The 25,437-nt window shown below is 35.9% G+C and overlaps 1 protein-coding gene across 3 annotated transcripts in view; it reads left to right on the top strand.

Moving 5' to 3' along the window:
- Positions 1–25,437, top strand: part of LOC106622943 (uncharacterized) — a 252,322-nt gene that overhangs the window by 155,426 nt on the left and 71,459 nt on the right. The gene's annotated exons all lie outside the window — the stretch shown is intronic.

The following is a 25,437-nucleotide window of genomic DNA, read 5'->3' as shown; positions in this document are numbered from 1 at the left end:
TCAAATTTTTAGATCTGCGCACAAGCGCACTTACTTACTCACCGATGTACTCCGTGCTCTGTGTTTGTTGCTGGGAAGAAACTTGATTGCGATTGCTTTGGCTTGCCACTTGTTGCATGAGCGACCCGTTAGCTCTTTTTTATTTTTTTATTATTATTTTATAAGATATTAGTTCGCGCAGAAGTACGTGTATTTGCCAAAAGGAATTATAAAATTTAATAGTTTTTGTTAAATGGTTGTATGGGAACAAAGAATTAGACTTGTTATCGACGTGACCCAACGACAGGTTCAACAAATTAAACTTTTTTCAATTGAGTTGGATTAAAGAAAAAGGTTTTCTATATGAAGCTTAAGGATATCAAAATTTTAAAGGTAAGATAGAATAAACTACTGCAACAATTTGTAAGCTGTTGAGCAAAAAATTAGCCCTCTTCATGAAGCACGAATTTTTTCATTGGTGTTTTAGGGAAGAGGTTTATTCATTTCCTGGCCCGGTTTATAGATCAACTCGTTCTTGCTGATAGATATGCTGATAGATCCCAAATTACATGAACATAGTTTAGAAAGCGATTATTGGATGTCAATCTGCTTCAAGTAACTGTCTGTTTTCTGATTTCTTCGAAAATATTTCGACGTTTCCCAGGCTCCCAAAGAAAATGCAAGCAAATTTCTTTAACTTAACGATGTTATGGTCCGCAAGCATTTCTTCCTTCATGGTCCATACTCCAGCATACACTGATTTGCAAGTTGCCAGCAATAAGGATTTTAGAACTTTAATGCAACCCTGTAACATGTCGATTTCTGCGACAGTCGATTCCAGGTAAACGAATTAGATTTCTTCCGGCAAAATATGGTTTTTTCTGATATGTAACTCAATGCCATCTGAGCTACTCAATTTCGATTATTGCTTTACATATTATGACACAAGTAATCTCTTAAGTTCTGAGTTGAGATTCTATTGCTCCGTAAAAAAAAATATTCTCGAAGTAATTAAAAATTATTTTCAACATTCAAAAAATAGAGACTGCTTTTCTCCAAAATTTAATGACCTCTAATTACCATTCTACTTTTTCTTCATAATCAAATTTTTAATATGTTTATGCACTTGCAACATTAGCATGGCTTTGAAAAGCCGAGATAGAGCAGTTTACTATATGCTTCGTCATTGGTTCGAAACCAAAAAGTTTCTCAAATTGCTGCTGAATATTTTTTTTGAACTGTAATATCCACATGAGAAGTCATCTATACAAAAGATCATATCCTTGTCTCGGTTTCCAATTATAGTTCTGTCTATCAATATACTTTTTGTTTTCTATCAACATCATTTTTGGAGATAGAGTTCTAAACCTGATGTGATCCATATTTCTCCTCTATATATATATGATTTTTTTTTATGCGAGTCATCGGTTTAGAAATCGTCAGATCAGAAGAGCCTTTTTCTTCATTTCTTCGGTACAATTTCTAAAACAACCAGCAGGAAGCAATTAAAAGCTTATGCATTCGTCCGCTCACTTAAGCGCTGATGCTGTTTATGTTAAAACGTTAATTGGTTTTGAACAACTTCTGTCAGCTTTGCCAAGTTTATTTCTGAAAAATATCAGAGGGCCGCTACAAAACGATTTTTTTCAGCAAACATTGGCCAGTTTTGGATAATAGCAGCACAACTGCATGCATTATGAAACCTAATCGTTACTCCAGACCCTAAATTTAATTCTAATTACACACGAAGCACTAATAGTCTGCCAGCAATATATTAATCTCGCACCTTTTGCACCATAATGACTCGGCGGAGTTTCGGTTAGCAGCTGCAATTCTAGCGAAAACAAACGCTTTAACAAAGTAATCCTCGACATGGATTCGCACTCATTTGCTGAAGTGCAAAAAAAAGTGATTTGGAATTCACTGCAATAAAAAGTGAACACACACACAGCCACGCACACAACGATTCATAAGCCGGCCACTAACAACCCTATAAAAAGCGCCGACACTACGCCACCCCACACCACCACCGTACACATACAAATAATATTAATTTAAAATGCGCTCAGTCGTGATGTCGGCGGACGCATTAGTGCGCTTATGTGTGTGTGATGTGTGTGTGGCGCATACGTGTTAATCACACACCAACTGATTACATGGAAATCCGTCCAGCTACGCCTTGTCTGCTGCTCTGCGCCGCCGTCGCAACCAACACACCGATATAAACACGCATACACTCACACATGCGGACAGTAAACAATTCTACGTAAATGCCACTTAATGACCACCACAGTTGTCGCACTTCTTTCACCTTATCCATTGGCTCGTCACTTGCCTGATTGCATGCTGTTTGTTGGTTGTTGTCGTCGTTTGCTCGCGTTGCACGTCACATGGGATAGCGCGGCTAAATTGAGTCATTATGTGTTTACAAATTTCGCTACTCGCACACCCACACACACACATATGCCCAAACACATACTGAGTCCACTTAACTCTTCCGCCATCGAGTGCGTGTCAGAGAATATTTTTCATAGTCGTTTTCATATTTGATTCCTAATGACGAATTCAAATGAATTCGCTTGGCGCCCAAGTTAGTCTGTTGGACGAGTGGTGCCACTCTGGTGATTGCCGCACCACTGCCGTTGCAGCCACACTACTGTCGTGTGTCGTTATCGTTAATCTGTTTATGGCATTCATTGTTATGCGAAATGTCGATTTGCTTGGTTAGTCGCTTTTGTTATCACGTATGCCGGCATGTGTGTGTGTGTAAGTATGTGTGTATGATTGTTAGCGTCGAACTGGGCATTCGCATGCTACAAATTTAGTTTTTGACGTTGGAATGGTGTCAACCAATTTGCAAATTGCGCTCAAATACAAGGAGACAAACATAGTTTTGAACACCAACTCACTGAGTTGTTGCCATTAATGGAATATGTGTGGTTAAGCGGCGTGTGTATGTGCTACCCTGTAGGAAAATGGTTTAGTCAGTAGTTAATTGCTCAATTAATGTTGCATAGCAAAAATGTAAAATCAAAATTTTTTTTTGATTTTCGATGTTGGTAAAACAACGATAAAATAAAATTATAATATATAACATATTATATAATGTAAATATAATATGTTATCTTTTAAATAAAAACTACAATACAAAATGTGAAATATAATATATTATATAAATCCTAGGATAGGAACTATAGGCATAGTGGAATTCATAGTGGAATTTCTTATAGCATAAAGGTATATACAATGACCTTTAGCTCGATATTGAGCTGTCAGTTTGTACGGCAGCTATGTGCCATACTGGTCCGAAGAAGTCATGACAAATAAGAAATTTTTCCATATAATCACGTCAATTTCTTCGATCAGATTGTCTGGTAGATAATAGCCTATAGCTACAGCTATAAGTCCAACTTTAACAATATGTTCGAAAATTGTAGCATTGCGTTGGAGAATAATCTATGAAGAAATACAAAAGTTTCTCATACAAGGACTTAATTATGGTTGATCAATTTATATAAAGTTTCCCTCTGGGTTTTAAAAACTTCTTAATATACCGTGTTTAGGTTATAAAAACCGGATTTTTAAGCTTTTTACTCCCTCTTCATTTTCTTCAAAATATAACTGAAAATCTAGTATTGCTGTATGATGTATGAGTTTATTTACCTACAGGGTATACTCGTATCTTATACAATATATTCAAACCCACTAATGGCTGCATACACATACACTTAGGTACATATGTACACATATGCATATACATTTGTAAGCTGTCGCCTAAAAAAACACAACCCTACCAGGACGTCCTGCTGTTTTTTAATTCGCTTTTGGTCTTCCTCTTTGCAAATACCCTTCCAAGTATTTGTTACGATTTTATTTTTTTGACAAACAAAAATAATAACGAGCCCGGAAAAAACGCAGTCGAAAACGAAGCCAAATGACTGGGCGTCGCTTAGCTGTCGGCCATATTAACTGACATCATAACAAATGTCTTAATTTGCCGTTCGAAAATTTCGAATGAATTCAAAATTTCTTTTTTCGCGCTTATGGACATGCAAGCAGGTATAGGTATAAATATTTATTATTTACACTACATATGTGTATACAGAGATATATACATACATGTCATATACAAATTTCAAAGCAGCTTTTACTGATTTCATTCGTTAGCGAGAAATCGGATCATATGGGCAAGAGAACCAAAAATGCCTTTCAAGTAAAAGTTTATCAAAAAGCCGACTGCAGTAGTATAATTACTAATTGCTTATTCATCAATATAATCTCTATCAAGAGCAATATAATCATTGCAGCGCCGCTCTGACATTTCAATACGACTTTTGTAGAACGATTTGTTCTTTGCCTCAACATAGGCCTAAGTTTCGACAATAACCTCTTCATTTGAGCGAAGTTTCTTATCGGTGAGCTTTTTTTTTTGAGATTTGCGAACAACCAATAGTCGCTAGGAGTAATAAAAAAATGCCGGTCTGATACGTTTAAACATGGCCAAACACTACTCAGAATCATCAACAAGTTGTTGATTTTGGTCAACAGTCAGCAAACGCGGCACACACTTTAAACAGAGCTTTCTCATGGACAAAATCTCATGCAATACAAAACCAACATGTTCTTTTGAGATAACTTGTGGGAACTGACTACACTTTTTGCTAATATGACATTTGTGTCTATAGCAAATGGTCGCTTTGAGACAAGGCAAAACTGCAATGTTGAGGACGTAGAACAACTGCTTACTAATAATAATACTAATAAAATTATATATTTAATCAACCACAAAGTCCAACCCAATTTTACCGAATTTTCAATTCATATTCTGGCTGGTTCTTCCAATTTCATTTTCTAGCAGTTTGTCTGAAGACAGAGAAGTAGTCGCTCCTGGTGTTATCATAGAACATTTTCATAGACAAAAACGAAATGAATACCTCGAATGTAGTTTTCTTAGTGGTGAAGATATAATATATTTATATTACGTCAAAAATGTTTTAGTAACTTTTTTTTAAACTGTAAAATCATGATATAATCCAAAATTGTATTGCTATTTGTTTTTTTTTTTAACAATAACGATTTTTTTAAGTATAAATTCATAATTCTGGAATTTCTTGCGATAAGTTAAGGTTGAGTTGCAATTGTTTCGAGAAAAAAGAGATAAAAGTTTTAAGACTGGCTAAATAAAAAATATATAATTAGTATATAAAAAATACAATAATTTTTTTTTTTTTAATTTTTAGATTATAATACTCCCTTAAACACTGCTTGTTTATACATTTTTAATACGATCCTTAGATAGATTTTGAGCTCGTCTGTTATCTACCTATAAAACATAGTTTGTTTCAACTGTCTTGAAACCGCACAACATCCGTAAACTCCAGATACAGACCCTTTTAAAAAATTTCAGTATTGATACGGAGACTTTATGACTTAAAATTATTTTTATTTTTTGTTCATCAAGCAAAGTTCATAGATTAATCATAAATATACTTAAAATGCATTTAGCGGCGATAATAACATGTCATGTCAGAAGTCTTGCAATATCTTGCATGTCATTTGCAATAAATTGATTGGCTTATTGCATGACAAATGAATGACAAACTGTGATTTTCAATGAAATCGAGTTTGAGCCCCAGCTGAGATATTCGAATTAGACTTAGAAGGCGATCAGTTTTGTTGGCAGCATTTATAAATACATACAAACAAACACGCACCTGAGTTTCGCCTACAAGAAGAAACTCTAACTTTAGAGGTTAAATACAAAATATTGCAACATTGCCTACTTGCAACATATACACATTATAAGCATATAGTATTTCCATATGTATGTAAGCATCACTGTGCTCACATGTGGCTTATGCAACATAATTTTATGGAAAAAGAAATATTAATGTAGGTATTGTGTAAGAACTACTGCAACACACACACATACATACACATATGTACTATATCGTTTAACAATACAATGCTTGATGTGAAAAAGCGCACACAGTGAATAATGCAATTTGAATGCGACGTCGCGCAGTTAAATGGTCAGCAATGCATTATTAATCACGTTGCATTCGCATAATAATAATATGCAAGAGCATGCAACAGCATGTGGCAAACGACAAGGTACAAAACAGCAAGGCAGGCGAATGATTCAACCAGAAGACATACAATATGCCGGTATATATAATATAACTGCAAATGTGATCATGTGACTGCAAATATATGATTGTGTTGCCAATGTTGCATGAATGGCGTGGTCATTCAACAATGAAATTGCATTTTAATTGCTTGTATTACTATACGGTTATACGGCTGGACGAGTCGGAAGGCTGCATGTTGCTTAAGGCAGCCGCAAGGTGACAGATTACAGGCCAAACAACAGTGGCGGCGGCAAGGGACGTCAAACCAGTGACACTACCCGGTTGTTGCGTTAGGAAATATCCATTTTGGGCAGTGCGATTACAATAAAATTCGTATACGCACACATACCTATATACCGATGCGCACATATGTTTTCGCATAGTAATTACAGTTGCATGATACGATTGTCGCAGCGGCCGCCACTGATGATGGCAAAGCCGCCGTGCGCTGCCAGCCTTTTCTTAATTGCTGCCTCGTGTGCCTTACCTTAAGGCAAATTATTAATTTCTTATTTGCATTTCAGTTACCTTAAGCGATTTAATTGACGTCTTATTGTGCAATGCATTCGCCTTTAATCGATAAAATTTAACCGTAAGATAAATTTGATGATAATACATTTTATGGGAGAAAGTGTCGTGATGGCAATAGGAGCATACTGATGATAAATATGGCGCACCGCTTTGAGTTACAACAGGTTTCCAACAATTCGAATTTTTAACCGCAAGATAAATTAAAATACACTTTACAACTATATACTATACTTTAACTAACCAGCGGTTAGAAATCACAACTATATACAGCGCAGAGGAACTACAGAATATTATAGTTAAATTAATAATTTTATCATTTTGAAATTATCTCTAAGATAATAATTGCTTCTTCCGCTTTCTTTGACTAACTGTCAATCGAAACAAAACACTGAATCAATCTCAATCCTTAGTCTTACTGAACTTGCCAAAAATACAAAAATACTTTTCAATGACAATAGAAAAAGAGTTTTTTTTTGTTTTTCGAAGGTATCTTCGAAATTAATTATATATATCAATATTAACAACGTTTTTCCTCTAACTACTTTGGTGTATAAAATTTATATGTCAAACTGATATGATAGCTGCTGTAAGAGGTCAAAACCAGTTCTTCAAAAAACAAAAAAATTGATATTTAAAAAATACTTTTCTGTCATATAAGCTGGACCAAAAATATTATACACCATCGAAATAAGAAAAAAACGAAGATGAGATCTATATATTTTTCTTTTTTGGAACTAACTTACTATAATTAATATTGATTTTTTCAATATGCTCAATTTCAAAATTCGAAGATACATATTTAAATTGCGAAAACTAATTCTGAAAAACGGAACAATATATTTTTACTTACTATTCAATAGCTAATTGCAACACTTGGCAGAGTGTTATATATCGACTTTCTCTTTAAAAATTTCGATAATCAAACTAATATCCTTTAATTTTGACCTAAAACGAAAATTTTCAATCAAATTTTAAAATTCTATGGATAAAAAAATAAAAGTTTTGAGTTCCTTCAAAAATAACATTTAATTGCACAGACCACAACTTTCTAGCATGTGGCTTAAATCTATATCATGTTCAACTCCACTAACCTGCATCCAATTGGCGAACGGAGTAAGTGTCTAAATTATGAGGCCACAACAAACGCATCCAACTTATGAACAAAAAAGACCTCTCGCGACTGCCGCCACTCTACCATATGTGTGCGGCATGCAACATCACAACACAAACAATACAATGATCTTCCGAGTCTACTCCTACAAAGCGAATAGCACCCGCCAACTCTCTACTCTTTCATATTTATTATTTTATTTTTTTACTTTTTTTGTTTTTGGATGTTGCTTTTGTTGCAAGCATTGCCCATGAATGGTTCCAGTGCTGATTTTAATGACGGCACCGCAACAAATTTGAATTACAGTGCGAATGTGGGTATGTGTAACCGTAAAAAAATATTTGCTGCCATACTTTGACGGCGTCGTTGTTATTGTTGTTGACGGCGGTGTTGTTGTCCAGCCTAAATTGCACTTTATGGCAAATTAAGTTCTCAAACGATCCTTTCACAAACACTCAAACACTTTCTATTAATACCATTTACCCACACAATCACACACACCTACATCATGTGTGTATGTGTGTTTAAGTGTCGGTTGCTACAAGTGGCCTTTAACTGTGCCACACACTGCCTGTCAATTCGTCATTTGTTGGCCAATATATTGGTCATTTCGTTGGAATAAAAGGGCCATGCTAAAAATACAACAACTACGCCACAAGTTGTGCATAGCCCAACGTTTGCATATGCCACCGGCAAACACTAACACCCACACACAAATATATTGTATATATATATATGCGCACACTTTAATGAAAAGACAAGGCTATAAAAACTACAAGGGCAATAAAGCTCATAAAAAGCCTAAAAGCCATATACTAGTATTTCCGACTCCGAAAGCCAGAGGGGTGCCCTTCCCTCAACAAATTTCCTCCAAGCGCCCTTTGCATGTGGAGCACATGGAAATACTCCTATACATTGACGAAATGACTGACTAGCTTCCTGCCTGCCTGTATGTGATTTCACTATTGGGGGTTGCTAGTGCGCGTTGCTTGCCTCCCACCAACGATTCGGCTGTGTGGAGCAACAGTAGCAACAGCAGCGGCAATACAGCCGCGCCACCACCACCGGAAGGATTATTGACTTTGAGTGATTTGCGTTTTTATTGTACGAAAATTATGGCGTCGAGTGGTGCGGCTGACAACAAAAGCGACTTTGCTTGAACCCCGTCGCTTAGGGAGACTTGTGGGCAACAGCTGTGCGTGGAGCGGATGCTTTTGAGCGCCATTTGGACTTTGCCTTGTTCAACTGCCTTAAATATAGATTTGCCACAAATAAGTATGTATTTGTATGTATATTTTTATGTGTAAAATGGGGGAGCTAACAAATGTTGCAGCTTTTATAAAATAATTTTTACAATAACCTTGCCATTCTTTGTGTTCTTTACCTTCAAAATCAAAGCGAATTTTCATTGGTTGCCCCACTATACGCATTTAGTACGTCTGAACCTTTCCATACGCCTCAGACAATTGGCATTTACCGCAAATAAAAATATGCAACAACAAAGCACACATAAACTGCAAAAATCGCAATATTCGACTGCTATCGCAGAGAAACCAGCTGCGTTAAAGTGTAATAAAAATAAATTTTGCAAATTGGCTTCGCGTTAATATTCCCGAATCGGTCGTTTCAAACCACTCGTACCACCTCTCTACATAAATATCCTTCACTGTATTGAGGCAAAATACAGCGGTGCATATGTACACATTTTATATTATGGCGCTCCATTCTGTAAAGCGTCTTATGTACCTGCTTTAAGGATTTGGCGATAAGCTTAGGCTTGGTAAAGATTTTCGTTTGATTTTAAAGCTTTCGATGATGTTTCGGTTTTGCATTTAAAGCTTTGGAAATAAATGAAATGTGCTACATATTCATGGATATTGAGTTAATTTAAAAATGCTAAGTATTTTGTATGGACAGATTTCGTTTAATTTGAAATTAATAGTTTTCAATAATTATGTAAATCCAATATTCTCCACTTAAATATCATGAATCTAATATACCCATTCTATATTGAAATTCCTCCTCGAACTCACACTGCTCCAGTAGTAGCCTCTTATTACCTTACCTACTTAATTATAGCATTAACAAGCTGTAACTTTGTTATTTTAGAAACTGATTTTTTTAAATATTTATCATCCGTATAACAACTTAAATTGTCTGACAATTAACTCCTAATTTTAAATAAAAATAAAAAATTCTAATAAAAAAATAATTATTTTTGTATTAAATTGAAGGTTTAATTTAACATTATTAGAATTGTCTGATTATATACAATTGACATTTTCAGGCGGTTGGCTAAAATTTTCGCCTTTATCGAAAACAAACTGTAATATATGGTTTATTCATTTATCTGGGCTAGTTTTCGATATTTAGTTTTAAGACAATTTCTAAGCAGCGTTCTGACAGCTGTTCTTAACTTTCCTCCTCTCTCATATCAAACAGAAATTATCAAAAGTCCTCACTTTTTTCATTAAATTATGCTACTAATTATATCAATTAAGACGAACTAAAGCTGGCGACAAAATGCTGTGTAATATTATTGCACTATAGTACATAAATATTTACTATATTTAAACGACTTCCGGCACTATTAGACATTCAAATTCAAATAAATTTTCTGCTAATTCCCAGTCCATTAGTAAAAAGTTATACGTATTTATATTACAATTGCTAGTATTTGTCATATTATCATTATTACACTCAAACAACAACCTTGAAATTTTTAGTCAAGTTTCCTTTATGCTTCATTTGCTTACTTTTCTACAACAGTTTCGATTTATAGATATATACGTACATAAATATTGCAATTTGTATAACTTTTAAAGGTCCATAAGTTTTCATATACTTATCTAATTAGTTGCACTCGTAGATGCAAGCTATAAACGGTTGTCACTAAATATAAATAACCGTTAATTTTCATTGATTTTTAAACTCATTGGCAATTTAATTTTTCTTATGCAAATTGCAATTGCACCTTGAAAACGTCACAGCCGCACAGAGCACGTTGAGGTGCAGACATGCATTGGGGCAACATGGCGCAGCAAAGCAGATGCCACACGAGGCAGAACTGTCAATTGCCATTCAGCGCCTTAAATAGTGATTGGTCGTGTATATATAGCAGCTACTGGGGATTGTCTGACTGCTTGCCTGCCTGCCTACTGTCTGCCTTAGCGAATGCCTGCTTGCCTCAGTGGCTGTCTGTGTCTCGGCGCGCTGATGTTGCCTGCCATTCAATTAATTAACTCGATTGCCAAAATTAACGCGCCTCATTAAAATGCCATTGCATTGCGGTGCTGCTAGCTGCATAGCTCGAATGTCTTTAAGAAATTCTTAAATAAATAAATATGTATGTGTGTATAAGTGTTTGTGACTTTGGATAAATTTGAATGTAGCAAAATGCATTGCTGCCACTCAAAAGTCGCCCCTCGGGTATAGATTTAACAGATTTTTTGTTTTCAATGCACCATCTCTTCCACTAAAGCTGTGTAGTCTTCTTGAATATATTCTTATGTATTTTTTTTTTTCTCATTTGGAGAAAATACTAATTTTGGCAAAAATTTCCACGAAAAACTTTTCTCGTTTTCGCTCGCTTGTCCCTGCCGAAATCCCAAATGTAATGTTATGTCATTGTTATTGCCATGCTTGCGGTGCCCATGCGCTACGCTGGCTTGTGGCATCACTTCTTCTATGTGAGCGCATGTGTATGTGACGTGCTGTGCTTTGTTAGCTATTGTGTCGCCAAGTGCGTGATTGCTACTGGCAGCTGTCCCACAAATTTGTCGCCTCGATGCAAATGGCAAAAACTTTTCTCAATTTAAATAAAAATCTTAAGTAGATGGCCACTTCTGCGCCACCACGCAGCAACGCCTTGCAAAGCAGCCACCCACTTGAAGTGACTACAATACCGTGCCATGGCTGTGGCTACGCAGCTGATGTCGGGTGATTCACGTTGTTCATGCGCCCTCCTTCAACGTCTGCTGACTGCGCTTCCCGCATTTGTTGCACGTTGCCGCTAATGAGCTGCTGCCACATTCGAAATACTTTTCCAGTTGCTGCGGTTGGTTTTGCGCGAAAAACCGCTGAAACAGCAGTAGACTTGAGAATATCACATAACTTTTCACCAAAGCATAGAAAGAAAAATAATCCGACGCCTCGAAAAAAAATTGAAAAAAAAAATTAAAATGAAAGAAACTAGCGCAAAAGTAAATAATGAAATTGCGAAAGAAAATTGTAAATTAAAAGAAACTTTTCAAATTGATTTTTAATTTTTAAACCACCACCGTCAACATGGCATTGCAATGGTAGCAGCGCCTGCAATGTGCCACATTGCTCTGCTACGCGGTCTGTGTTGCGGCGGCTATTTTTACTTGCACGCGTCTAGAATTTCCCTTTGATGCCGCCACTGCTACCTTTGTTGTTGCTCCATTGACTGCTGCTGCTGTAGCTCGGTTGCCAATGCCTGTCGGTCGTTCTGTCTATTTTGTCTAGCTTCGTTTTGACGCCCCATCAAAAATAAAACGGCTTCGCTTTTTCCTGTGCCGCCGTCTACGCCCGCGCTACGAGTAGTGTCATTGAGCAACTTTTGCACTGTGGTGTGTATTGTGGGAGTTTTTATGATAAAAACTCAAGCGCTGAAATTGCATCACTTTAAAATAGTCAAAATTATTTAAATTAGTATAGAAAAAAAATTTCAAACGAAGAAATAAACAAATTTTAATATATTCTGTTATTCAATTGTGTTCATAAGTTTAAAAACAGGAATTGTGTAAAGTAATATTTGAGACAGATTAATGGTGCTTAATTGATAATAACTTGGGAGTAAGATTAATCCAATCATAAGTTTATATCAAAATTTATCATACCAGAAAATAGAAATAAAATTTGGTAATACAATTTGCTCTTAAAGATAATCACTATGTGCTTCAAGGCTCAAATATTATGCCGTATTTAAAAAATAAATAACTGAAAAAATTAAAAATTAAGGTTAAATGAACAATCGTTGCCTACATTTAGGCGCATTAAATGCTTAAAATGTTTAAAATTAAGAACTACATATTCATAAACTAGTGATTTTCTTCAACAAAACACACGTTTTACGAGATTTATAGGTCAGGAAAATTATCTTGTATATTTTCTTAGTAAAACTTAATACCGGAAATGGACCCTAATCTGCAATCGAAAGTTCTCACGGCAAAATATTTGCTTTAAACTTTGGTCTTTTCTTGTATTTTTTGAGAAACTTTGAGAAATTTGAATATATAATGTATATTTTATACCATAAGAAAGTAGAGAATTTAACGCAGAAAAAACCTACAGACTTTTTTTTTAAAATAAAGAAGAAATTTTGGCGAAATGCCTAAATGGCGGCATTTTTAAAAAAAGATTAATTTCTCCCCAAATTTTTATTGATTTTAGCGGGCAAAACTCGATTATTCATCAGACTGGTATGTCACTATATAGAAAGTCTACGTATTTACAAAATATGCAGAAAAAATTTAAGGGTGATTTTAGAAGGTTGTAACTTAAAAACGATTTGAGGTATCGATTTGAAATTTTATTAGGGTAATTTGTTGGATATGAGCTACCAAAATATGGAGTTAAACTCCCATCACTCCCTCTTACCGACATCGCATCGCCCGTAAATTATATTTGCTTTCATTTTTGTTATTGTATCTTTCCTTTCGTTTTGGTGCTTTCAATAATTCTCTACTCTTGTCTAAGAAATAAATGTAAATAAAGTCTTTTTATTAATCGTTTCATATAATTGGTTGTTTTAAATTATTAAGAATTTATTCAAAATTTATTCAATTTATTCACTCATTCAACCCACTGTACACTATTATGCACGGTGTTGCCTTCACTGGACCGCCGCTGTCGTTTTGTCTAAATATTTATTTTTTCCTTCTCTTCGCCGCTGATTTACTATGCTACGAAATTCTACTTTAAGCTGCTTTGATCTTTTATTGTTTGTTTTAAAATTGGAAACAAATCCAAATATGACAGCAAATTAGGTGGCAGCGTAACTAGAGCTGAGGCTGTGCAGCAATATGTTGCAGCATACCACATAAATATATTTGTACATAAACAACGGTATATAATTGCATAAAAGTACAAGTGTATATATTCTCTATATGGCGGACTTGAAGTGAAGGAAGCAAATAGGGAAGTCATACATACTTGTACATACATATGCATATACAGTACATAGTATATAGCGAAATGTTAGCACTGTTTATTTATTATTTATTTCAAGTATGCCTTTTTTATTTTCGCTGAGCGAAAAAATGAAGAAAATATGCAAACAATTGCCAAGTCAGTGCCACCACTGCCTGGTGTGTGGTCTTGGTTGGGGCCGCAGACTCATACACACACACACACGTACACTTGCACGAATTTGCAACACAACAAGTGCGCGTGCAACGCTGACTTTCTTTTGTTTTGTGTAAACAGCAGCAAATATATTAAATTTTGCTACGAGAAAAATGCCAGCAATTTTAATTTCGCATTTAATAACACATTTTTGCCGGCGCGCTGCCTCACCGCCGTCCAGCGTTTACGAGGTCAACACCATAAGCAATATTGCATTTAATAAGCTGCAGCGCAATGCCACCACAATTCATAAACAAGAAAAAAAATTGCCTATCGCTTGCGAAAAAGTCAACAAATATTTTCTCCATTTCATAAACATTACGCTGTTGTTGTTATTGTTGTTGGAGTAATTTTTAATTTCATTTCTTCAGTTGTTGCGAGGCGCGATAAAGAAAAATCGATTTCTTTTGTTTATAAAATGTGCCATTAACCAGACCACAAAATAGACCAAAAGAACATCATCGACATAGGCGCTGCACCGTTAGTTGAATACACCATACACACATACATACATGTAGTTATGGTTGAGCTGGTGAATGGCAAATTCAGCAAGCGCTAAAACGCTTATTACTGTTGAGCAGTGCGGCGTGGCTCGCATACTTATTGAATAAAAATGAAATTCTTGCGAAGAAATATTTGCCTCATTGCACTACTTCCCGCATTCAATTATCCATTCTTGCTTCCATCCCGCTTCTACAAGATTTTTCTCACTGCCACATCCGTTGCTGCCGCAATACGCCAAGTGCGCTGACGGATCACAAAAAAAAAGCGAAAGAAATGCTCAAACTCATTTTAGTCTATTAAAGTAGAATTCTTCAGAAAACTGCGCTGTTAGATAATAATATTATTTTTTTCTCGCGAACAAAGCATAAATATTTGTATGAAATTGCATTGAAGATGCTCAAAGCAAAAAAGCAAGAAACATGAAAAGGGAAGTCATTTAGAGTTTCCGTCAAATTTTAATGAGAATTCGAAAAACAATTAGAAAATGTGTGCAAACATGAAATTCGACGAAAAATTTGGAAAAAATACACATAGAACACAAGATTGGCTGCTGAACGAACGAAGTGTTACAATTTAGCTGAGAAAAGCATACATTTTTTGGAAAAATTATATCAAGTAGGGTATTTACTCTAAAATTTTGTGGTTATGAATACATGAGTTGGCTGATGGCGATTTAATAAGCAGAAATTGCTCTATTGCCCACAATTCAACTAAAAGCAAATATTTTTAAGAAATATTATTCTGCGGAGAAAACAAAGTCGGAATCATCCACATCCAAAGCAATCCGCGGAGTAACCTGAGACAAGATCAATATACATCAAATAATCAGGCAGAATCAATATCGATTAGTCTGATAGCACTAGCAGTGAAATCTGAGAGAAACAATAGTATATTAGTGTAGCTGTTCTTCCTTGGCAAACTGAGAGCTTTGTGAAAGATTACTATTTTATTATTCACACGAATGGAGTCTTTTAAGCCATATGCACAGAAGCTATTATGATGTTACGTCTTTCTCGAGACAATTCTGCAACAATTCGTAGTGAAGAGGTCCCACAAACGATTTGAAATTACTTTTATTCTTGAAAAATACTGATGGACCAAGTAGTATCTACAAAGCTACAAAACTTCAACTTTAAAACATATTATAAAAAGTTAGCGTTAGAAGAAAAATAAAAGAGAGCAAAAATGTTTAAAAAATTACCACACTCTTAGGTATCTTAGCATAATTTCTTATAGAAAAAAATGTTTGTTTATTATTTACACAAACGCTATAACGGTTTATATTTCAAGTTGTACCTGTCTCTCTTAATTAACGAAGTCGTTCGCAAGAAAATTACACAAACCAAATTGCCATTTTATTTCCGCAGAGAATCAGCGTACTAAATATCGTAAACAAATAGGCTGGAGGGCAACAGCAAAGCCTATCAATTCTAATTCACAGTTATACCACAACTATTCACTTTTTTGTTCAGAAATATCAAGAATACTTTCTTTCAATTAAAAAGAAAAAAACTTTCTCACATTGAAATTCCCAAAAAGCTCGCACTTCAAAACTCAACTCAACCAAAAAGTTTTCTGGTCAACCGCAAAACTGTACAAGGAAGACTTCTCCCTACCACTCTCCGATGCATGTGAATGGCCCACATATCTTCTGCTGCCTAACTACAATATATGCGCAACCAAACTGAAATCCATCTAACCTACTCGTAAACTTGTGTTGCTGTAATTTAATCCTATTATAGTGTGCAAGCTTTACAACAATTAGATGTAAAACTTTTAAACTTTCTAAGCCTGGACTACATACAAACACAAACAAATATACAAATACAACTTTGTAACAAAGCAACAAAGTATGAAGGGTTCTTTACGCCACACTAATATGTATGTGTGGTTGAGTTTTGCAATTTGTTGAGAGACTCCATAAAATTGCGTTGAAAGAGTTTTATCGAAATCCTGCGGGCACCTTTACCGACAATGAAATGAAACTTTAAACTCGACATAAAGTGCTGGTACAATCAGTTGCTTACTAACAATGTGGCAAATACGATAGCTGCTCGAATGAGTGAATAGGGTTGCCAAAAAGCACACAAATACACTCTCTACTCTACTTTTATTTTTTTTCTTATTTCTATTTCTCTTTTTAATTTTATTTTTAGGGGTGTTAAGTTAAAAGCTTTTCAATTTTTAATTTGCACTACAGCAGCACACAAAACTTTCTCAAGTGAGTGGCAAAACGGCAAGAAGAATTTGCAAAATAGCTAAGAAAACCGTTAGATATGTGTTGCACTCTTTGCGGCTGCCACTGCCGCTTGTTGTATGAAAATTTCTAGAATTTTAAAGGTGGCACAGTTTGAAAATAAGTTCTGTTGCACGCTTTTTTGCTGTTACGGTAGTTGTTGTTGTTGCTTTTTAGAAGCATGTCACTGCATTTATTTCGAACTGCACAGCTATAAGTTTTGTGCGTGCAGCAATATTGTTTTGTATGAACTTGCAACTTCGTTCCGCTTTCGCTTTAACTGTTTGTATGGCACTGCGCTTTTGTACATATACTATATATGTATATATATATGTGTCTGTTGAACTCTTGCAGTCGTTATTAATTCTTGAATTTCCTCTCAGCGTTTCTCGCTTTTTGCTTTGCCTTGTTCAACTAAATTTGCAGTTAATTTCAAAAAGCTGCCAAATGTCTGTTTGAACTTCGTCCTCCTACACTTCGCCACATTGCCGTTAGTTGCAACGATTTTTCATTTCTCAATTTTGCGACGAAAAAAAGACACAAGCTAGCAAACAGCGAAGAAGTAGGCAACATTTAAATGGCAGCTTGCTGCCAATGCATACCCCCATACGAATGTCAGGGGTTGGCAAATAGCGGTTCCTAAATTTTTCACTTGCACTTGTATAGAAATGATCGGATAAACTGTATTTAGACTTAAATGGTTTAGTGTTATTAAGATAATATGCTAAACCGTTATTTATTTCGTTTAACATAAAACTATAATTCTCAGCCGGTTAGTAAAATTTTTTCTCAAAAAGGAAAAGATTTTGAAAAATTGTGGCTAAGCTACAGATTAAGCTTATATATCTAGCAGAGCACATATAACTACTCGAAACATATTATTTTTGAAGAGGAATATCAGACACAACTTTCTTCCGTTGCGATCCAAAAAGGTTCCATGAGTTCTAAGTAACTCTAGCTCATCACAGTAAATCTACAACCCATTTTTTTATGATATCTTAATTTCGAATAATTTTCAAATCGATCACTACATAATAACTATAAAAAAATTTACTTTCAGAAGAACTAGTTTGTGTACTCCCGACCCACCTTTTGCTATTGAACACTCTTTAATTTTCGTGAAACTAAAATTTAACCCTTAGTTGTTGTAGTTATTTTATTTAAAAAAAAAAAATCTATAAACAGCTGAGGTAATTAATCGTTCTTGACCGCATATAATTTCGAGGCCATACCGATTACAGGGACAGACTTCAAATTTCTCTAAACTACCTTTTCAACATTATGATTAAGTTGTCAACCCTAATCAAAACCAAGGTTTGCGCAACTCTTTTATTGAGGTTTCAAAATTGTATTAGTGATTGAGGAAGCTCTATTTTACAACCTAAAAGTACCAAAGCACAAAAAGAGAGCAACACATTTTCTATACAAAACTGTAATACACAATGTGAGTTTCAGATAAAGAAACAGTTTGGGGTCTCTATATGTTGTCATTACAAAATATTTCAAGAAGGTGAAAATACACTCTAGAGCAACAAATATAACTGTAGTTAAACTCAAACTAGACAATTTTAATATATTTTGCACAAATTTTCTTTTACGAAAAATATTCAAAGTTTCATTAGCCTTCCTTTCCTCCACCTAGTAATCCATTGCAAACCGCTGGCCGACAAGAACCTAAGTATCTCTCTTCAAATGGCACCCGCTGCGACTCCACCTACCACCTTTTTTCTTGTATGCACCTAACGGATTTTGCTTCGCGCTCGTCTCATTTCGGTCGTATCAATTCTTCAAAACTTCGCAGCCGGCTTCAATATCAACTCCCACTAGTCGACTTTTTCGACATTTCGCCATTTCTCGCAGAGCAATGTCTTCGCCCATTTGTAGTGTGACAGGCGCCGCATTTCATTTACCCAGAAAAACTTTGACAGTTAGCCCGAAATGACAAATGAAACAACAACGCAGACTAATGCACACAGCAATGGCGGGTAAATAATAGTTAAGGGCGGGTATTAGCGGAGCAAGGTAGATTGTATTTAGTTTGGAGGCGCCCTTGGGGAGTGCGAGGGAAGTACATGCGTGCAGACAGGCACGAAGGAAGTATTTATTTATTACTTAGCCAAAAGTTTTACAAAAGTGAAATTAACAAAAGCAAATAGCGGAAGATGAAAAGGAAGAAGAAGAGGAGAAGGAAGAGAAAGAGGCACAAAAACAAAACCAGAAACAAAGACAAAACTCAGCAAGCATAATGACACAATGAAAGAACGTTACAGCGGGCAAAACAGCGCTGCACAACGACAGCAAAATAGCAATAATAATAAAAACGACAACAACAATAACAACTGCTAATGTACACAGCAATGCGTTTGAGAGATTTGCGTTCAAGCGTGAGCTTGAGACCGGGCTTACAACTTGGAAATCTGCTTCATTGCCGAAAAAAGAAAGTACCGTTGTGCACTCCCATCGCTGACTGCCCGTCTAGCTGTACATTTCAGTGCCTGCCCGCCTTTCTGTATTTTCCACGCTTAATTAATTACCTTCTGGGTTTCATTTAATGATAGACAAGCTGTTTGTGCTGAAGGCAAGAAAATTTTAGCGCATTTATCAAGCGCCGGCGCCGAGCGACGCGGAGCGCAGGGTTGCTCCTTTTCAAGCAACACACAGTTGACAACAACATGAAAATGGCAACACAAAAGTTTGCGCCAACTTAACTACGTGCAGGTATGATTATAAAAAACAAAAACAACAAAATTTGGGCTGATGGACGAAGAGTGGGCGTCGAAGACGCTACCAGCACCTTAATACACAGCAATTGTGTCGCTTATGCGATAAAAGTAGTACAAAAGTAGATGAGCCTTTAAGGCGCCGCTTAAGCAGCCAGTCGGCACGAGCGTTTCAGATAAGACCGAAGATTTTGGAGAGTTAGTCAAGCATTTGGATATAAATGACTGCACAAATTAACAAATATAATGAGCTTATTGATCCGACACTGATTAAAAAGTGTGATAGCAACATTGCCATGTTGTTGCTGCTATTGTTGTTCTTTCTCATTTTTAATTTCTAACTGCCAACAGATGCTGGCTGACAGGTGGCGACCATAAATTATAACACGTAGAAAATGAGTTCGAGCACCAACAAAGAAAACAAAAAAAAAAAAAAATTACCGAAAAAACAAACAACAGCAAAGACACAATTGTAATTTGAAATTGTTTACCGGCTATTTGAAGACTGTTGACAGCGGTCACCAGCTGTGCAACATCAATATTAAGCGGCGCTGGGAAATAGAGAGACAATCTCAAAAGGAAAAAACACAAATACACACAAACGAACAATCGATAAGCAAGTACACACACAAACAAATATATAATCCACATTTCAACACCACACTCATAACTTGCCGCAACAATTGCGCACGCTCGACCATCTACGACTGTTGACAGTTGATTCGAGGTCAGTCAATAGCTCCACAAGCGTCCGAGTGTCCACTACGCCCAGCAAGTCCCGCAACAATTCGAATTTGTACCACTTTGAACGCCTGTGGTGACGTGAATGGCTAATTTATGCTGCGACGCTCTCGCCCAGCAAACGCTTTTCCATAGAAATCTACACACACTCACACACACACACAATTAAGCGTCATTTAGCTATTTCATGCATACAAATTACATATTTTACCCTTTCACCAAAATCAGTTACAATAATATTTAATCTGGATTTGGATTTCGATTTGGCTCCAACTGGTATGGTAGTATGCTTAAGCGCTGGCATTGTGGCTAAACGCTTTTGTGTTGTCGCTGGATTTAGTCGTGTTTAAATAATGAAGTGACAATGTCACCGCTGACGATCAATTTCGTTAAGATAGCGATCTTAACGACTCAATATGCTACCCGGTTAACGCATATAAGTATATGCATATTTTACAATACATTTACATATGTACATATATACAAACACAAAATGAGATGATTTGTATGCTTTAAAATCGGCTGGAATTTTTTCTTTGTCAAGCGAATTTAGCGGGTTTATAAATCAGTCACATAAATAGCACGGTAAATATTAATCGAGTATCGAAGCTTATCGCGACAAGATCACGAAATTTGATATCGAAAGTTGTACTTCAGACATTTAGTTATGCAAAAGAGTCAACAACTTCATCGATGTGATTAAGTTGAGATGCCAGCTTGTTCAAAAGAAACAAGTGTTTTTCTTTTCGTATATACTAAATTGGTATTGTTATTGTAACAGCTGAGAAACAATACAAAAAGCTTATATGATAGCAGGAGTGATCACCTGTAATTAATTTTTAATACAAAAAAGATCTACAGTTTGAACTTAAGGATATTTACCTGGAATATATATTGGTTAATACTTCCGTGTTTTTGAATAACCAAAGTCAAAAATTTTACATGACAACCTTTTTTTCTATACTCACAGTATAATAGCTTATGCGTCTTTGGACCAGCCTAGTAAGGCTAACCTGTTGACAATGTCTGCGCGAGGTTGCTGGGTTCACCGAACGTGTTTTTATCAAGATATTTTAATCTCAGGCTGGCAAAAGCCAGGAAATAAAGGAAAAAAGGACAAATAGTTCCCGGCGATTCCCCTGTAAAGTCTAATAAGACAGAAGCTTGATGCTATCGCTAATGAGCATATCACTCCTTGAATAGTTTTGAGTCCACAGTCAGCGAGTTCGAAGCCAGTATAGTAGCTATAGGAGAGAAGGCACACTTCTATGAATGAAGCTGCACATCGCAGCAGTACCTTGATAGCAGCCACTTCGGCTTGAAAGACCATAGGATGGTTTGATAACCTGAAGCTGGTGAAAAGCTCCCGACAGAAGACTGCTAACTCCTAAATGACAATATAATGTCTATAAATGCATTTACTGGTTCAAGATTTACACTACGGTCTACACCTGTGTACCTTACTACCTTAGAGCGTAGAGTATGTTATGGTACGCTACATTGTCAAGTTAAACATGGATTGCTTAAACGCTGTAATTTATTATATGGAGGCAGCGGCTATGAGTTCTGCAAAAGTCAAAATTTATCTATGTTAGACAATTGGAATGCTAAGCAAATCATGAGTAATAAAAATACCTGTCATAGTCTACTAAATACTTCTTGACAATATCGAAATTTCAATTCTCCGTGTTCTATTTGCGTTGGCGTGTGGATTGATTGCTACACCTAAAATAATATATGTATGTATGAAAATATGTGTGCCACATAGGCATATATGCCCTTCGCTCTATTCGAAAGATCATAGAATACAATTTAAGCGAATCTTTAGTAGTTCATTAAATTTAAATTAGAAATCACTTCATATGCCCACCAACGCTTGGACGGTTAAAGAATTGACACTAAAATGCTTGGATCTCTGGAATTTATTTGTTTCACTTGGTGCAGCTCTACCTCAGCCATTTGTATGCCTGTTTTATTTTAATGGTTATTAATGTCGTGGGGCAATGGCGGCGGATATAAAACATTTTTGAATTTTACTCGCCTCTTTTAATTTTCTTCTTCTTTTTGAACATTTTTTTTTTTAATTTTCCACAAAAAACAAATCTGTCGCGCCAACATGCGTGACAACAACAATAATAAATATCACAGCGGCATTTTTTTTTTACTAACGATTAAGATGACATTGCAACAATAGCAAGAACAACAAGCAGTTTCCGTGGTAGCCGCAACGACAGCGGCAGCAACAAAACTAAATAGTCTGATAAACGGAAACTCCTTTTGTTTTTTGTTGTAATGAAATTTTTCGAATAATCCACATGAGAATGTATGTATGTTTGTATATTTATTTGCTTTGATATTATGGAAATGACATGCGACCACTTGGGAATGTTGTTGGCGATGTTGTTAACAACTGGTGATTATTAGCTTGATTTTTCGTTTTTAAGTTGTTAGTATGGTTGTTGTTGTTGTTAGTGTGACATATAAAAATATTAGAAAATAAAATAGATAAATCGGCATGCGTGCATGCCTTGCTGCGAATAAAGTGCTTGCCTATGCGTGTGTGACTGTGGGTTTGACTGTGTATATGTGTGCTCGTGTGTATGCGTATTTTGATTGGAGGCATTTTCTTTTCGCTTTAAACTAATTAAGTTTTTCTAATGCAACATTTGTGTCTTTAAGTGAGTCAAACGAATGAGGCCAAAGTGATTAGGCGTTGCTGTGCGCAGGTTGCATGCAACACACTGACACACACATTGCTACAATAAATAAAACAAAAAATATATAAAATATATGTGCTGCGGCTACGGCATGTCAGTGTGTGGTGTTTCGTGTACAAACGCTTAAACTTATTTGTAAATGTGTGTGTGAATGTGTGTGTGTGCGCCTGTGGTGTGGCAATTGAAACATTTGACTGCCGCCTGTGGAAATTAAAATTTAAGAGCGGCAAGTCCATGCCGGCTGTGAGTGGGTTAACACTGCACGCTTACCGTGTGGCACATAAACTATTTCAACAGCAAACAGCATGAAACAGCAACATATGCGCTTACACGTATGTGTGTGCGTGTGCATAAAATATATAAAATCATTTAATGTCTTTTATAATTCTTTGGACTTTAGCGTGCTTTCTGCCATCAGTCAATATGCCAGCTTGAGATGTCTGCTGCGGTGAAAGGTATATATACTATATACTGCTACGTTCAACCACATGTCTCCTATTCGCATGCATGTGTGAGTGTCTGTCGGCGATCGTGTAAATATAATCTGCTGTTTAACAACAACCTGACTTTTATTTTATTGCGCCCACCCTTTGTTCTAGTTCTTTTTTAATTTCTCTTGACTTCGTTTTGTTGTTGTTCTGCTCGCTATTTTTTTTTTTAACCACTGCTGTTGTTTGTTATTCTTTGTGCTTTAAATATTATTTTCATTCCATTGAATCTTTCAATTAATTAAAGCTTTTATTATTTGTTTATATTTGTGAAATAAAAGCAGGGGAAAGCAACAAACAGCGCTCGTAACACAGCATGTCAATTGAAACAATACAAATACAACAACCAATTTCACCAAAATAGGCCCACATATGTGAGCAGCAACATCTGCCTCATAGGCGGCCCACAAAGCGACAGGTTGCCGCGGTTGCCCATTCACGCGCTCCACGGCTGGCCTTTCGCCATTTATGGTCACTGCTGTGCCACCGCGTTAGTGTGCGTGTGTGTGTGTGTATCGTTGGCTGGGTAGGTGAGAATCGTGTGCACTTGCCACTGTGTGATTTGCTGCCCCAGTTTAAAGAAATGCTTTCCACGAATTTGTGTAGATGACTACTGTACTACTCTGCTTGAAATAAAAAGAACAATTCCAGATTTACTATGCAACTCTTGCGTTAATTGTTTATATGTAAAACAGGAAAAAACGTTAACTTCGGCTGCACCGGAACTATAATCCCCTTCACAAACAATTTTCTTATGACATAAGAGTGTTTAACAAGATCTTTAACTTGATTTTGATCGATCAGCTTGTATGGCAGCTATATGCTATAGAAATTCGATCTGAACAATTTGTTCAGAAATGTTAGCATTGCCTTGAAAAATAATACATGCCAAATTTCTTGAATATATTTCGCCAAATAAAAAAGTTTTCCATGCAAGCACTTGATTCCGATCGTTCAGTTTGTACAACAGTTATCTGCCATAGTAGTCCAATATCGGCGATTCCGACAAATGAGCAGATTCTTGAGGAGAAAAGAACGTGTGCAAAGTTTCAGATCGATTTCTCAAAAATATATAAGGTCTCCGATATTTGGTCTCCACAAACTTCGTAACATTTCAGTGTATAACAACACAAAGTTATTCAACCAAGAGGGTGATTAATATAGTATAATCTCATTATTTTCTATCTTTATCTAACTGAACCAGACTATTTGAGTTTTTCGCATTCAAAATTATAAATTCTAACGCCGTTTTATTAAAGAATGATATATAGGAGTAAAGATAACTGAAACTTACTAAGCTACTTTCGTTTGCAGCAGGATCCTAGAATAGTTCGGACTGTTGATAAGGTGGGGCCAATAAAGTTGAATTAGAAGGCCACAGGGTCAAAAATTTCTTCCGACTATTTTCTAATATCAATGTTTTACCATTCCGCTATTTATAACGAATATTCTAAGTTTTTTCTTCAAATGGAAATAATAGAATATTCTATACACATACAAATAACCAACTGATGATCCCCTGTTAAACATTGTGCCGCGCAATTACAAGCACATCAATATGCATTTCATTTTTCTATGCAACAAAAAGATGTTCCACATCAAAACGTAAATGGTGGCAACACTCCAACAATTGTGATGCTTAAAATGCGCAAATGGCCAACTAAAAAAGTAAATGAATGAGCGGTCAGAATTTGTTTTAGCGCCACCGTCATGCGCTGACTACCACCATCTATGTTTGTGGCACGGTGGCGCGTTGTGGCCGCCACAAAAGTAGCGGCAATAATTTATGGTAACTGTAAAATAAAACATATGGCCGCAGCGGTCAAAGCAATGCCAAAAATATACATGTGCAAAATACAATAAAAACAACAACAACAACAGCAAATATTTTGTAAAAAAAAAAAACAACA

Source organism: Bactrocera oleae, chromosome 6 (genome assembly GCF_042242935.1).
Source record: "Bactrocera oleae isolate idBacOlea1 chromosome 6, idBacOlea1, whole genome shotgun sequence".
NCBI lineage: Eukaryota > Metazoa > Arthropoda > Insecta > Diptera > Tephritidae > Bactrocera > Bactrocera oleae.
This window is presented reverse-complemented; position numbering and strand designations above follow the sequence as displayed.